The sequence below is a fragment of the Erpetoichthys calabaricus genome, chromosome 1 (assembly GCF_900747795.2).
Source record: "Erpetoichthys calabaricus chromosome 1, fErpCal1.3, whole genome shotgun sequence".
Taxonomy (NCBI): Eukaryota; Metazoa; Chordata; class Cladistia; order Polypteriformes; family Polypteridae; genus Erpetoichthys; species Erpetoichthys calabaricus.
This window is the reverse complement of record NC_041394.2, coordinates 162,404,442-162,416,784: the sequence shown is the minus strand read 5'-3', so window position 1 is coordinate 162,416,784 and position 12,343 is coordinate 162,404,442. Positions and strand designations below refer to the sequence as shown.

The window sequence follows — 12,343 nt, the reverse complement described above, 5'->3', positions numbered from 1 at the left end:
GTAGAATCAACTCCTATCTGCGCACAGCAGGGCAGCCGTGGGCGGATGCGTATGGTGTATTCACTCCATGTTATCGTGCATTGCGCTGTCAGTTGTATTTTGATAAAAGAATTTGAACAACATATAAGAAGCGTATAAATTATTAAACAGTAAAACATTAAAATTTAAGAAGTAAAGTTACATTAAGTACTACTGCAGTGCCTTCGGGTATACCTCATTTTTTGTTTGCCCATTACATGCTTAAATGTATAAATTTTTTGGTGCACCTACCCGAGAACACGCGACATATAACAGAGCGTGGGAGAAGCATGGATTTTAAACACGCGTTGAGTTCATCTGCTGGTCTCCCTCGTGGAATAACTGGTAATGTTTGACTAAAATGTACAGCGAGTAAAACGACATTACCTCCTATTTTTTTTTTTACGATCTCTGAGATCTTGCTTTTTTCGGTTCAAGGCTTCATAAGCTGTTTTATGTTGTATGGTGTACTTATCCCAAACCATCATCTTTGAATGTTGCAAGACTTTCGCCTTGTATGTAGATCGGGTTAATTACATTCATTGCATTCCTAGTCTGAATCACAATGTGATTGTATGGGTGGTTACCTGGCACTGTAGGGTTGCCACCCGTCCTTTAAAATACGGAATCGTGCCGCGTTTGAGAATGAAATTGCGCGTCCCGTTTTGAATCAATACTGGACGGGATTTATCCCGTATTTTTTTTATCATTTTTTTTTTAAAGCAGCGTCTCATGCAAATCATCCCACACGCATTTTATGAAGATGCCACCTTTCCTAGTTTTGATTGGGTAATACTTGATGTCATCGTTAGTTTGATTGGTGTTTTTAACTGTCCAGTGAGGAGGGCGTGTCTTTTAAGTACAGTCTGCAAAGTGTTGGCACTGAGATGTGGCGTCAGCGCCATAGTTGAAGCCCCTAACGTTGCGGTCAGCAAGTCGGCTAACATCCGCCATGTGCCGTCTTTCAGTTGCGAGAAGCAGATCATAGAATGGTTGAAACTGTTGCCCCTAACGTTGCGCCACGGCGTGTGGTTCGTTTATACCTCGTGTCTTCTCATTAAACTTTTATCTCGCGAATATGTTATTGCAATCCGCAGCGGGAGCGTTTCTATAAAGTTAATTTAAACTTACGTTTTACACCATGCTTTGTTTCCCTTATGAACATGCTTGTATGCTTCACTCGCTCCGTTCTCAATTGTTTAATAAATTTTTTGCTCTTCGCTGTTTGCGGCTGTTCCTCCATTTCCCCCTACTTCGTTGTTTTATCTCGCGAATATGTTATTGCAATCCTTAACGGGAGCGTTTCAATAAACTGATTGAAAATAGTTTTGCATTTACCTTTTTAGTAAAAGGCGAGCTTTTAAGCCTGAGAAATCACCGCGTAAATGCACACGTTTAATTGGACATGTGTTAATATGTATGGTTACACAGTATTAAAAGACAGTGAACAACGTCAGTTACCTTTGTTCCCGCGTTTGATAAAAGGTGAGCTTTTAAGCCTGAGAAATCACCCCGTAAATGCACACGTTTAATTGCACATGTGTTAATATGTATGCTTACACAGTATTAAAAGACAGTCAAAAATTAACGTCATTTACCTTCGTTCCCGCGTGTGACTCGTGCTGTAAATCTCTTCCTTGCTTTTAGTTCACGTGATTACGTAGGAGGCGTGATGACGCGATACGTGACTCCGCCTCCTCCATTACAGTGTATGGACAAAAAATATGTTCCAGTTATGACCATTACGCTTTGAATTTCGAAATGAAACCTGCCTAACTTTTGTAAGTAAGCTGTAAGGAATGAGCCTGCCAAATTTCAGCCTTCCACCTACACGGGAAGTTGGAGAATTAGTGATGAGTCAGTCAGTGAGTGAGTGAGTCAGTCAGTCAGTGAGGACTTTGCCTTTTATTATTATAGATGTGTGTGTGTGTATGTATGTATGTATATATATGTGTATATATATATGTGTATATGTATGTATATATGTATATATATGTATATATGTATATATATGTGTATATATATATGTGTATATATGTGTATATATGTATATGTGTGTATATATATATATATATATATATATATATGACAGCAACACTCATAACAATGACAACACAATTACATTGACAATCATGTTACGTTATTTTTAAAATGTTTCCTTTTTTTTTCATAACCTCTTTAACACACTACTTCTCCGCTGCGAAGCGCGGGTATTTTGCTAATATATATATATATATATATATATATATATCTCTATCTATCTATCTCTATCTATCTATTGTCAGTTCAGCACTCCGGTTGGAATATGACCAAGCTGTGCAAGCTTACTGTTAAGAATGCAACGTATAGTTGTACAGGAGAAAAGCAATCTTGCCTGAAATCAATGGCAACCTTTTGTAGGTCTATGAACTTAATTTAAACTTTAGGTTTACACTACACAGTGCTTTCTTTCCAAAGTACCTGCACTCATGAATATGTCTGTATGTGTCAGTCGCTCAAATCCCCGCGGTTCGCACCGGCGAAGTTCTGCTTTTAAATTTTTATTAAGAAGAAAAGAAAACCTTTTAAAGTTGAGGTTAAATATACCAATAACAGTTTGTTAAGGATCAGTTTTTCTGTGAAGCTGCCTTCATTCAAGTGATCACTTCGAGCTGTAAGCCTGAGAAATCACCCCGTAAATGCACATGTTTAATTGCACATCTGTTAATATGTATGCTTACACAGTATTAAGACACTCAACAATTAACGTCATTTACCTTCGTTCCCGTGTTTGACTCGTGCTGTAAATCTCTTCCTTGTCTTCACTTCACGTGATTACGTAGGAGGCGTAATACGTGATGATGCGATACGTGACTCCGCCTCCTCCATTAGAGTATATGGACAAAAAACAGGTTCCAGTTATGACCATTACGCGTAGAATTTTTCGAAATGAAACCTGCCTAACTTTTGTAAGTAAGCTGTAAGGAATGAGCCTGCCAAATTTCAGCCTTCCACCTACACGGGAAGTTGGAAAATTAGTGATGAGTCAATCAGTCAGTCAGTCAGTCAGGGCTTTGCCTTTTATTAATTAGTATAGATTAAACCATAGAATGCACTGCGTAATAGTAAACTAAATGTAAAAACATGGGCGGCACGGTGGCGCAGTGGGTAGCACTGCTGTCTCGCAGTTGGGGGACCTGGGTTCGCTTCCCGGGTCCTCCCTGCGTGGAGTTCGCATGTTCTCCCCGTGTCTGTGTGGATTTTCTCCGTGTATTCCGGTTTCCTCCCACAGTTCAAAGACATGCAGGTTAGGTGGATGGGTGATTCTAAATTGGCCCTAGTGTGTGCTTGGTGTGTGGGTCCTGCGGTGGGTTGGCACCCTGCCTGGGATTGGTTCCTGCCTTGTGCCCTGTGTTGGCTGGCAGACCCCCGTGACCGTGTGTTCGGATTTAGCGGGTTGGAAAATGGATGGATGGATGGATGTAAAAACATTGAGTAACACTGAGAAAACCTTGAACAACAGAGAAAACTAACACTGCAATAGTTTGCACTATAGCAACAAAAAATGAACATTTGAAAAAATCCGTAATTTAATAAACCACCAAGAAAAGTAACATTTCAAAAATGCACACTATGAACCGATCGCTGTAAACAGAAGTGAAAACAGAACTGCCTTCCTACCTTATGAGTCCAGCCCTCTCTCTCTCGTGCTGCCTGTGTGTGTGCGGCGCTCTCTCTCTCTCTCTCTCACTGCCTGTGTGTGTGCCTCTGTCTGTCTGTCTCTCGTGCTGCCTGTGTGTGTGCCTCTGTCTCTCTCTCTGGCGCTGTGTGTGTGTGTGTGCGGCTCTCTCTCTCTGGCACTGCCTGTATGTGCGCGTGGCTGTCTCTCTCGCTCTGCCTGTGTGTGTACCTCTGTCTCTCTCTGGCGCTGCCTGTGTGTGTGTGCGGCTCTCTCTTTTGTGCTGCCTCTGTGTGTGTGTGTGTGTGTGTGTGTGTGTGTGTGTGTGTGTGTGTGTGTGTGTGTGTGTGTCGCACAGGGAGAGACTGAACCTCGCAAGAGCAACTAACAGAGACCCGCCCACCAACTGTAAGACCATGGGATACCCCTCGCAAACTGTTCTACACGACGCATACAGCGATTCACATCTACGACAAACATACTTCTTCAGAGGTGCATGTGGAGTGTAGCAGAGACGAACGCGAATGACGCCCCGCTCTGTGAGTTGCTGCGTCCGAGTTGGTGGGCGTGGCTCTGCGAGTTGTCGTTGTATCCAATGGTCGTAGAGTTGGTGGGCGTGGCTATCTTGCATGCTTTCCATGGGTGTCTACTTGTCGGCGGCTTAGTGAATTATATATATAGATAGTATTGCATAGAATATATAAAGGCAATGTTTTATTATAATGATGTAAGCAACTTGAATCTCCATTTACTAATTTCTTTATCTTTACAAATGACTTAGTTATACATTTGTAGCCATTGCATTTCTAAAATGGGTTGGGAAAGATTAGATTGTATTACAAAGAAATTTAATCCTCTCACAATGAAGTGACCTGACCTGCAATTGTATAAGGGGGATATATAAAGTCTAAAAGACCTTTAACAATAGTCTTTACTTAAAATTTAAACCACAAATCCTCTCAATTTATTTGAACAGGCTTTATTAAGCTTCTTGAGTAATGTCATGCTAATAAAATTATGGGTTTCTCCACAACTAACAGGGACAGAGGAATGGATTTAATTTACCACTTCAGGCACATTTAGTACACCTTTGCAAAAGGTTTAACTACCCAAACTCACCTTTCCTATGCTAACTAAACATTTTATTCTTTGCAGAGGAGTTTGTTGCTTCATGTATTGCATTCCCTTTCTTTGTCTTAATGTCTTTTGATAGGGACACTATCACATTAAACATGTTATAAAGATCTGAGGTGAGGTCGGTCATTTCCTTTCATAATTCTTTTTACCTGTACTTTCTCCTGCAGTTCCCCTATCTCACTATAGACATGTCTCCTCTCGGGGTCAGTCATTTTGTGATCTGATGTGTAGTTTGTTAGTGAACTGTTTCCTTTTTAGGAGCAATATAGCTCCCTAGTTGGAATAAGTTCTTTTATAATTGCAGCATTTTAAGTAACCGAAAACTATATAGATATAATGTAAAAAAGGCGATATCCCTCCCATAGTGATACGGCGGTAAAAATCACATAAGAGAAAATAACTTTGCTTTCTTTAATGATGATTTACATAGCATTACAGACGAGGAAGCCATGACAAACTTCATCAAGGTGGGATCTTGATATACAGTATAGAGTCTGCCATCTTTCGTCACTGTGCTGAAAGGATTTTCAGGATGGATGACATCATCCGTCCTTCGGCTTCGAAGTGTTTGGCTGCTGTCCAGCCTTTTATACTGGTTCCTCCACGTGCAGGCCCCCACGTTGGCAAATAGTCACTTTCCAAACAAGGAAAGAAGGTCCCGTGCTCACTTCCAACAGAGGATGAAATAGCATACACCTGTCTTTAGGCTGACTACACATTCCTCAAGCTGTCTCAGTCCATCTTGTCTTATGCTTGGCTAAGCACTTCTAAATGCTGAGAGCCCCTTTTGGCCTGGCCTGTACATGTGAATGGATTTATAAAATAATTTCTTGTATAGAGCACAGTGACATTAAACTTACATTCTTATGGCAAACCACCCATTGTCACTGGATCTGTGACAAAATAATCCCTGAGGGTCTTATCAACAAAGCAAAAGGTACTTGATCCCCATTCACAGTGTAGACAGTTCAAGAACATTTGTGGAAATGTCAGGTGTAGTGCCACTATAGCTCGTGTTTCATTCATCTAATATACCAGCGTAAATATTAACAATGATAAGTTACAGTACACTTGGACAGACAGTTACATTTAACATCGAGTTACTAAGTAGTGATCATTATATCCCACCAGTGGTGTAGGTGGAGATCTCCTGTTATTTCTTACATACTCAGTGTTGTAACTAAACATTACTGAGCCCATGCAGTGGGTACCATAGCCTCAGATTACATTATAAATCTATATCTATCTATCTATCTATCTATCTATCTATCTATCTATCTATCTATCTATCTATCTATCTATCTATCTATCTATCTATCTATCTATCTATCTATCTATCTATCTATCTATCTATCTATCTATCTATAGCATCTCGATGGACTTCACTATTCTTTGTCACTCATAACATTTCTAACTTCAGTATGTTGATATATGTGCCCCACCCTTTGGTGTCTGATCCCTTTATATGAGTTACAATAGTTGTAACATAAATCAGATGCTATTCTAGATCTATTGCTATGATTAATAATTGTTCTTAACCAGTATTATTGCATACTTTTATATTATCTTTTATCCTCCCCAGCTTCACTATCAGATGTTCTATTCCCTTTCAATTTACAATTTTACATAATTGGTGGTAAATTATGCATATCCTCATACCTTTGAGCCCCTCTTATAACATTTTCAAGTATATTCCTAAACTTTCTATATTCATGCCTCATCCAGCCAAGTGGTTTGTAGACAGTCTTTTGCTTGGTGGCTTTGCAGATCCTTCTGAACAAATGTGTGGCTGGTACAGGAACTAAAGTCTTTGCCATTACTAGAACAGAAAACTAAACAGTCCACTTGCCATTAGAGAGCTAATGAGATGCACACATGGTGACTGTCCATTTAGCAGAGGAACACTTCACTTGTCCTGCACTGGATACAGCAGTAAATCAAGGGAACCCTTCGCATTCAACAGCTGTCATCTCACTCAGTGGCATTTCACAGCCTGTTTCTGTTAAAGTCCATAAAACTTTGTTTCTGCAGCAAATGTCTGCACAACCATGTCATGGCATCAGATTTACTTAGCTGGGCTTACAATCTTTTTGATTCCGCACTCCTTCCACTGTGGATAAGCGCGTCGTTTCTTCACCTGCCATTGTCAGGTATGTGCAACAGACTAAGAGTCATTAGTGCAGTACAGTCGCTTTAAGTCTTCGTTCGTAGCAAACCACCTTTTCTTCATTGATAAAGCTCTGCCACTGAGTTGGAGAGGCCTTAACAACCACTAAATTGAGTGGTCAAACTAAAATACTTGCTAGGCTAAATAAAGAAGGGTGAAGGGTAGAGCAAATACATATAAAACAATGCTTTATCAATCATATATGTATAATACAATACAGCACTATTAATGAAAATCCTAGACTCTCAGTTCTCAGTCTCATATCATAAATAACAGATAAATTAATATGGCAAATTATTACATTTAAACCAGGCTAGTGAAAATGTTTCTTCAGTAGGATAATACACTAAACAAAATTAACACATTGCATCAGTTATACATCACAGATGTCTTAAATTATATCAGGATGTTACATATTTGAACGTAAGTGTTTTCATTTTTGTCTAAGACAAAAATCTTATAACATCTATATAACAAACTGTAGCTTATCTTATCAAGAGACACATCTCTTAAATGTCTTTAAGATATTACAGCAGCACAATTTACATAGACTAATGGTTCTAATGTATAACTGAACAATCCATTTAGCTATGTGCATTATCACTGAGCACTAACCTTAATACATTGATGTAACAACAAATCTTCATAAAATCAATCATTAACAGATGCAAATGAATTCAAGTATTCAGTTCTAATACATTTCATTATTACTGAAGTGATAATAATAATAATCATTTGATATACATCAAAATATGTAAACCCTCTTCACTGTATTTGATATGAAGACTAGAGAAAGAAATCAGTTTAGTTTAATATGGCATCATTTAACCTGTTTGTATTTTTCATTTAAACAATTTTATTATACAGGATGTTATACCCTTACACTTGCACTAATCAGCATGCAAGGAAATAATTCCAATAACTGCTGTTCATTAATTTCTGATTGATTGATCAAACATTCACCACGCTTTGGTCAGATTATTTCTAATTTCTCTGCCCAAACTTGCTGTTAAGCTATTTCTTGCAGCTTTGTATAGAAAAATAGTTTGTGTTTTTCATTCATTGGTCACAGGGTTTGCTGAATCTGGAGAAAAAGAACATCTATAGTTTTGGAGTTATATATTCTTTTATGCTTATAATACTTTATTCAGGTTTTTAAATTCTTAAATCTATAACTCACCATGCTACAGGCTGCTGTTCTGCCTTCAGTTAAAATTACAAGTTCATCTTTTTATTTGTCACTGCATCTGTTTGTAGACTTTAAAGACATTCCAGGCTCACTGACTAGGCACAGGTTGCATTATCAATAACAATCATGATCACTTTTGATTTTACTTGCTATTATGTTATTACCATATATTATTATATGGGACGTCTCCCATCTTTTTTGGTTTTGTTTCACATTATTGAGTCAGCTGACAAACACATACTGTTAATAGACATACTTACAGATAATGACATATGTATGTGTGACAAATAAAGAATAAGAGCATCTGCCACCCCAGACTCTGAATAAGAATAATTAATCTTCTATTGCCCTTTCCCATTCCAAGTTAGTTTACTTGGCTGAGGCAGAAGTTCTTAAACACATTCAGCACACTGGAGAAAGCTACTGTTCACAAACAAACAGCCCTCACTCTTTGCAGTCATTTCTACACACTTAGCAATTGCTTCATTCTTTCAAATATCATCCCATATTCTCATACTCGCGTCCTCTTTTACAATTGCACTTCATTCAGAATAAAGTTCTCTTACAACTGTATTTCATTCACAGAGATCTCTATCACACGTGCTATAACCTCACTCAAGGTTGTGCTTTTTATTTTATTTATACAAGGTTTTCACCGTTCAACGCACTTAAACGCGTCTTTCCCTTCATGCTTATTTACGTATGATGACCATCAAACAACTTATTTCTTTACCTACATGCTTATCATTACAATCAAACAACTTCTCAGGACGCAAGCTGGTATTACTTTCATTAAATTGGGAGTACGTCTTACCTCAGTTTCATACGGCGCTAGTCTCCAGATCACGAAAACTTCGTGGCAAACCGATTCTGCGACACTCAAGGAAAATTACTTCCGTGGCGATCCGATTCAGCGATAACAAGGTGAATCCACCCATTGGGAAATCTCGCAGCACAATTCCACAACAAGAAAGCATTCCAGAAAAAGTTACGCAGTCACAAAGAATATCCTGACTCAACAAAGTAAAACATACATGCTTAAACCTTTACTTCCTATCACCGGGCAAGTGTGCTAACCACTGCGCCCCCATTACTCTTTACCTTTTATAGATCCTAAAATACACAACCTTCATTCACGCACATCAGGCACATTCTGCTTATCGTAAGAACTTGTCTCCATTCTCATTTTTTATTATTATAAAAAGAGCATTTTTCCTTTAAACTTGATCAGGGTTTGAAAGGAAAAATGTTTTGCATGTTATGATAAACTTTTTAACAAAACTGGAGACATTTTATTTACTTTAACCCAATTATTCATATCGATAATTATGTATCTTTGTCATGTGAGAAACACAGCAAGACATTTTTAAATCCACATTTATCCAATTAATACCTTCTTAAAAGTATGGCCAGTACTTACAGGAAGGTAACCGAGGCATGCTTCTCATTGCAAAGTTAAAACCAAATGTATTTATTCCTTTTCCAATTTAAATTAGAGCTCTTTTACATTTTAGTGCTATTTGTGTACACCGTTTAGTTTCTTTTTAAACACTAGATTATATCGTAGGTTCGTAATTTAAACTATATTTATAAGATGATTTCAATAATTTCATTAATATCTGTGTGCTTTAGCACATGGCATAATACTTTACCAGTATAGTATAGGTATGGGGGTTGCCAAAACCTTTAACCTTTTAGGCAAAGTGATGGGAACAGCTGCACCGCTCATAGACTGCGGACGAATCATGTATTTTGGATTACATCGGGTTGCTATTATGCTATTAAAGATTTCTACAATTATTTTAGTGAGCACGATCAAGACTTTCTGGAGTCTTATAGGCATTGACACTGTTCATCTTTAAGTAACTGACTGCCAGACCCGCTGGATGTGTGACTCATCGGACGACAAGGTAAATACATGCCTCCACTGACCAGGCACTCTGTCTCTCCATAAATGACGTGAAGAGGACTCTATCCAGAGTCAATCCACGCAAGGCTGCAGGACCTGATAACATACCTGGTCGTGTGCTCAAAGAATGTGCCAGTCAACTGGCTGGTGTCCTCACAGACATCTTCAACACATCTCTGAGCCAGTCGTCAGTCCCAGCATGCTTCAAGTCGACCATGATCATACCAGTGCCGAAGAAGTCATCAGTGACATGCCTGAATGACTACCGACCAGTTGCACTCACGCCAATCCTAATGAAGTGCTTCGAAAGGTTAGTCATGTCACACATAAAGACTAATCTCCCTGCCTTCCTTGACCCTCTTCAGTTTGCATACCTCTCAAACAGGTCAACTGAGGATGCCATATGCTCTGCCCTTCACCTCTCCCTGACACATCTGGATAAAAAAGACACATATGTCAGGATGCTATTCATAGAGTTTAGCTCTGCCTTCAACACAATCATCCCTCAAAAGCTGTCTGTAAAACTGCGCAGGTTGGGCCTGAACACCACCCTCTGCATTTGGATTCTGGACTTCTTGACAGAGAGGCGCCAGTCAGTTCGGATGGGCTGCAACACTTCCAGCATCATCACACTGAGCACTGGAGCACCGCAGGGCTGCATGCTTAGTCCACTGCTGTTCACCCTGCTAACTCATGACTGCACAGCCACGCACAATACCAACCACATCATCAAGTTTGAGGATGATACAACGGTGCTGGGACTGATAAGCAGGGATGATGAAACAGCATACAGAGATGAGGTGGAACAGCTGTCTGCAGGTTTTGAAGACAACAATCTATCTCTTAATGTCGACAAGACAAAAGAGATGATCGTGGACTTCAGAAAATCACGTCCTGCCCACATCCAACTCAGCATCAACGGTTTAGATGTGGAGACTGTTAGGAGTACCAAGTTCCTTGGTGTGCACATAACTGAGGAACTTACGTGGACACATAACACCTCATCACTAAACAAGAAAGCCCAGCAGAGACTACACTTTCTGAGTCAACTGAAGCGAGCAAGTCTTCCCCCTTCCATCCTCACCATGTTCTACAGAGGCACCATTGAAAGTGTTCTGACCAGCTGTATCACTGTCTGGTATGGCAACTGCAACATATCCAACCGCAAGCACCTGCAAAGGATAGTGAAGACAGCAGAGAACATTATTGGGGTGCCTCTCCCTTCACTACAGGATATATTTTACAAACGCAGCGTCCCAAAGGCCTGCAGCATTGTGCAGGACCCCTTACACCCCTCACATGGACTTTTCACATTTCTGCCATCCAAGAGAAGATACTGCAGCATCAAAGCCAGATCTGCCAGGCTGCAGGAGAGTTTTTACCCCCAAGCTGTTACACTTCATAACACCAGGCTGCCCCCTGGGACCTTCCACACGGCCTCAACCATCTCTATAAACAGAACTTTTATACATGTGAGCCACTGTCCTGCAAAGACGAGTGTGCATGTAGAGAAGAACTGAAAATCTCCTACTGACCTTTAAGTATTTTGACACTCTTGTTATCCTTCTGCTGTGAAACATTCTGACCTGTCATTGTTTACACATGTCTTAAACAACTATTATCATACACTGATAATTTCTGTATTATCTATATCTATTATTTATTATTTATTTATTATATTACATTGCTGCTACTTACACATCAATATTGCTGCTACTTCTTTGTCTTGTCTTTGCGCAATGTCTTGTTTGTGTTTTAATTTTAATTTAAATTTTAATTCTATTTTTAAAGTTATTATTTGCACGTCATATTGTTACACTGTGGACTCTGAGCTTCGCAATTTTGTCTATCTGTATACTTGTATATGGTTGAGATGACAATAAAGTTCACTTTGACTTTGACTTGATCAACTCTTAATAACGCGCAGCTCTTCATAGTTTTTACAAAGCACAATTTCTAATGGCTAACGATGTAATTTATTTAATAACGGTGTTCCCCAACACGCCATTTACTTCTCTGGTAGGTTTTGGACTTCGTATGGCAGCTGATTGATCTGTGTTGTCCACTCGGGTGCCATTTCACTTTATTCTGGACAACCAGTCTCTTGTCTAAGTTTAAAACTGTTGTTTTACAATTTATTTTATCCGGTTTAGTTTTGTATTTTATTCCCACATTTTGTAATCATGCTTTGGACTCTTAAGTCCAACCTGCATAATGTAATTAGCAGAAGCTGCATTTACCAGCAGCTATCGTTGTGTTTTTTTT

At 39.1% G+C, this 12,343-nt stretch overlaps 1 protein-coding gene across 1 annotated transcript in view; it reads left to right on the top strand.

Moving 5' to 3' along the window:
- The window catches only part of LOC114656516 (CD9 antigen-like), a 240,130-nt gene that overhangs the window by 67,055 nt on the left and 160,732 nt on the right, over positions 1 to 12,343 (top strand). The gene's annotated exons all lie outside the window — the stretch shown is intronic.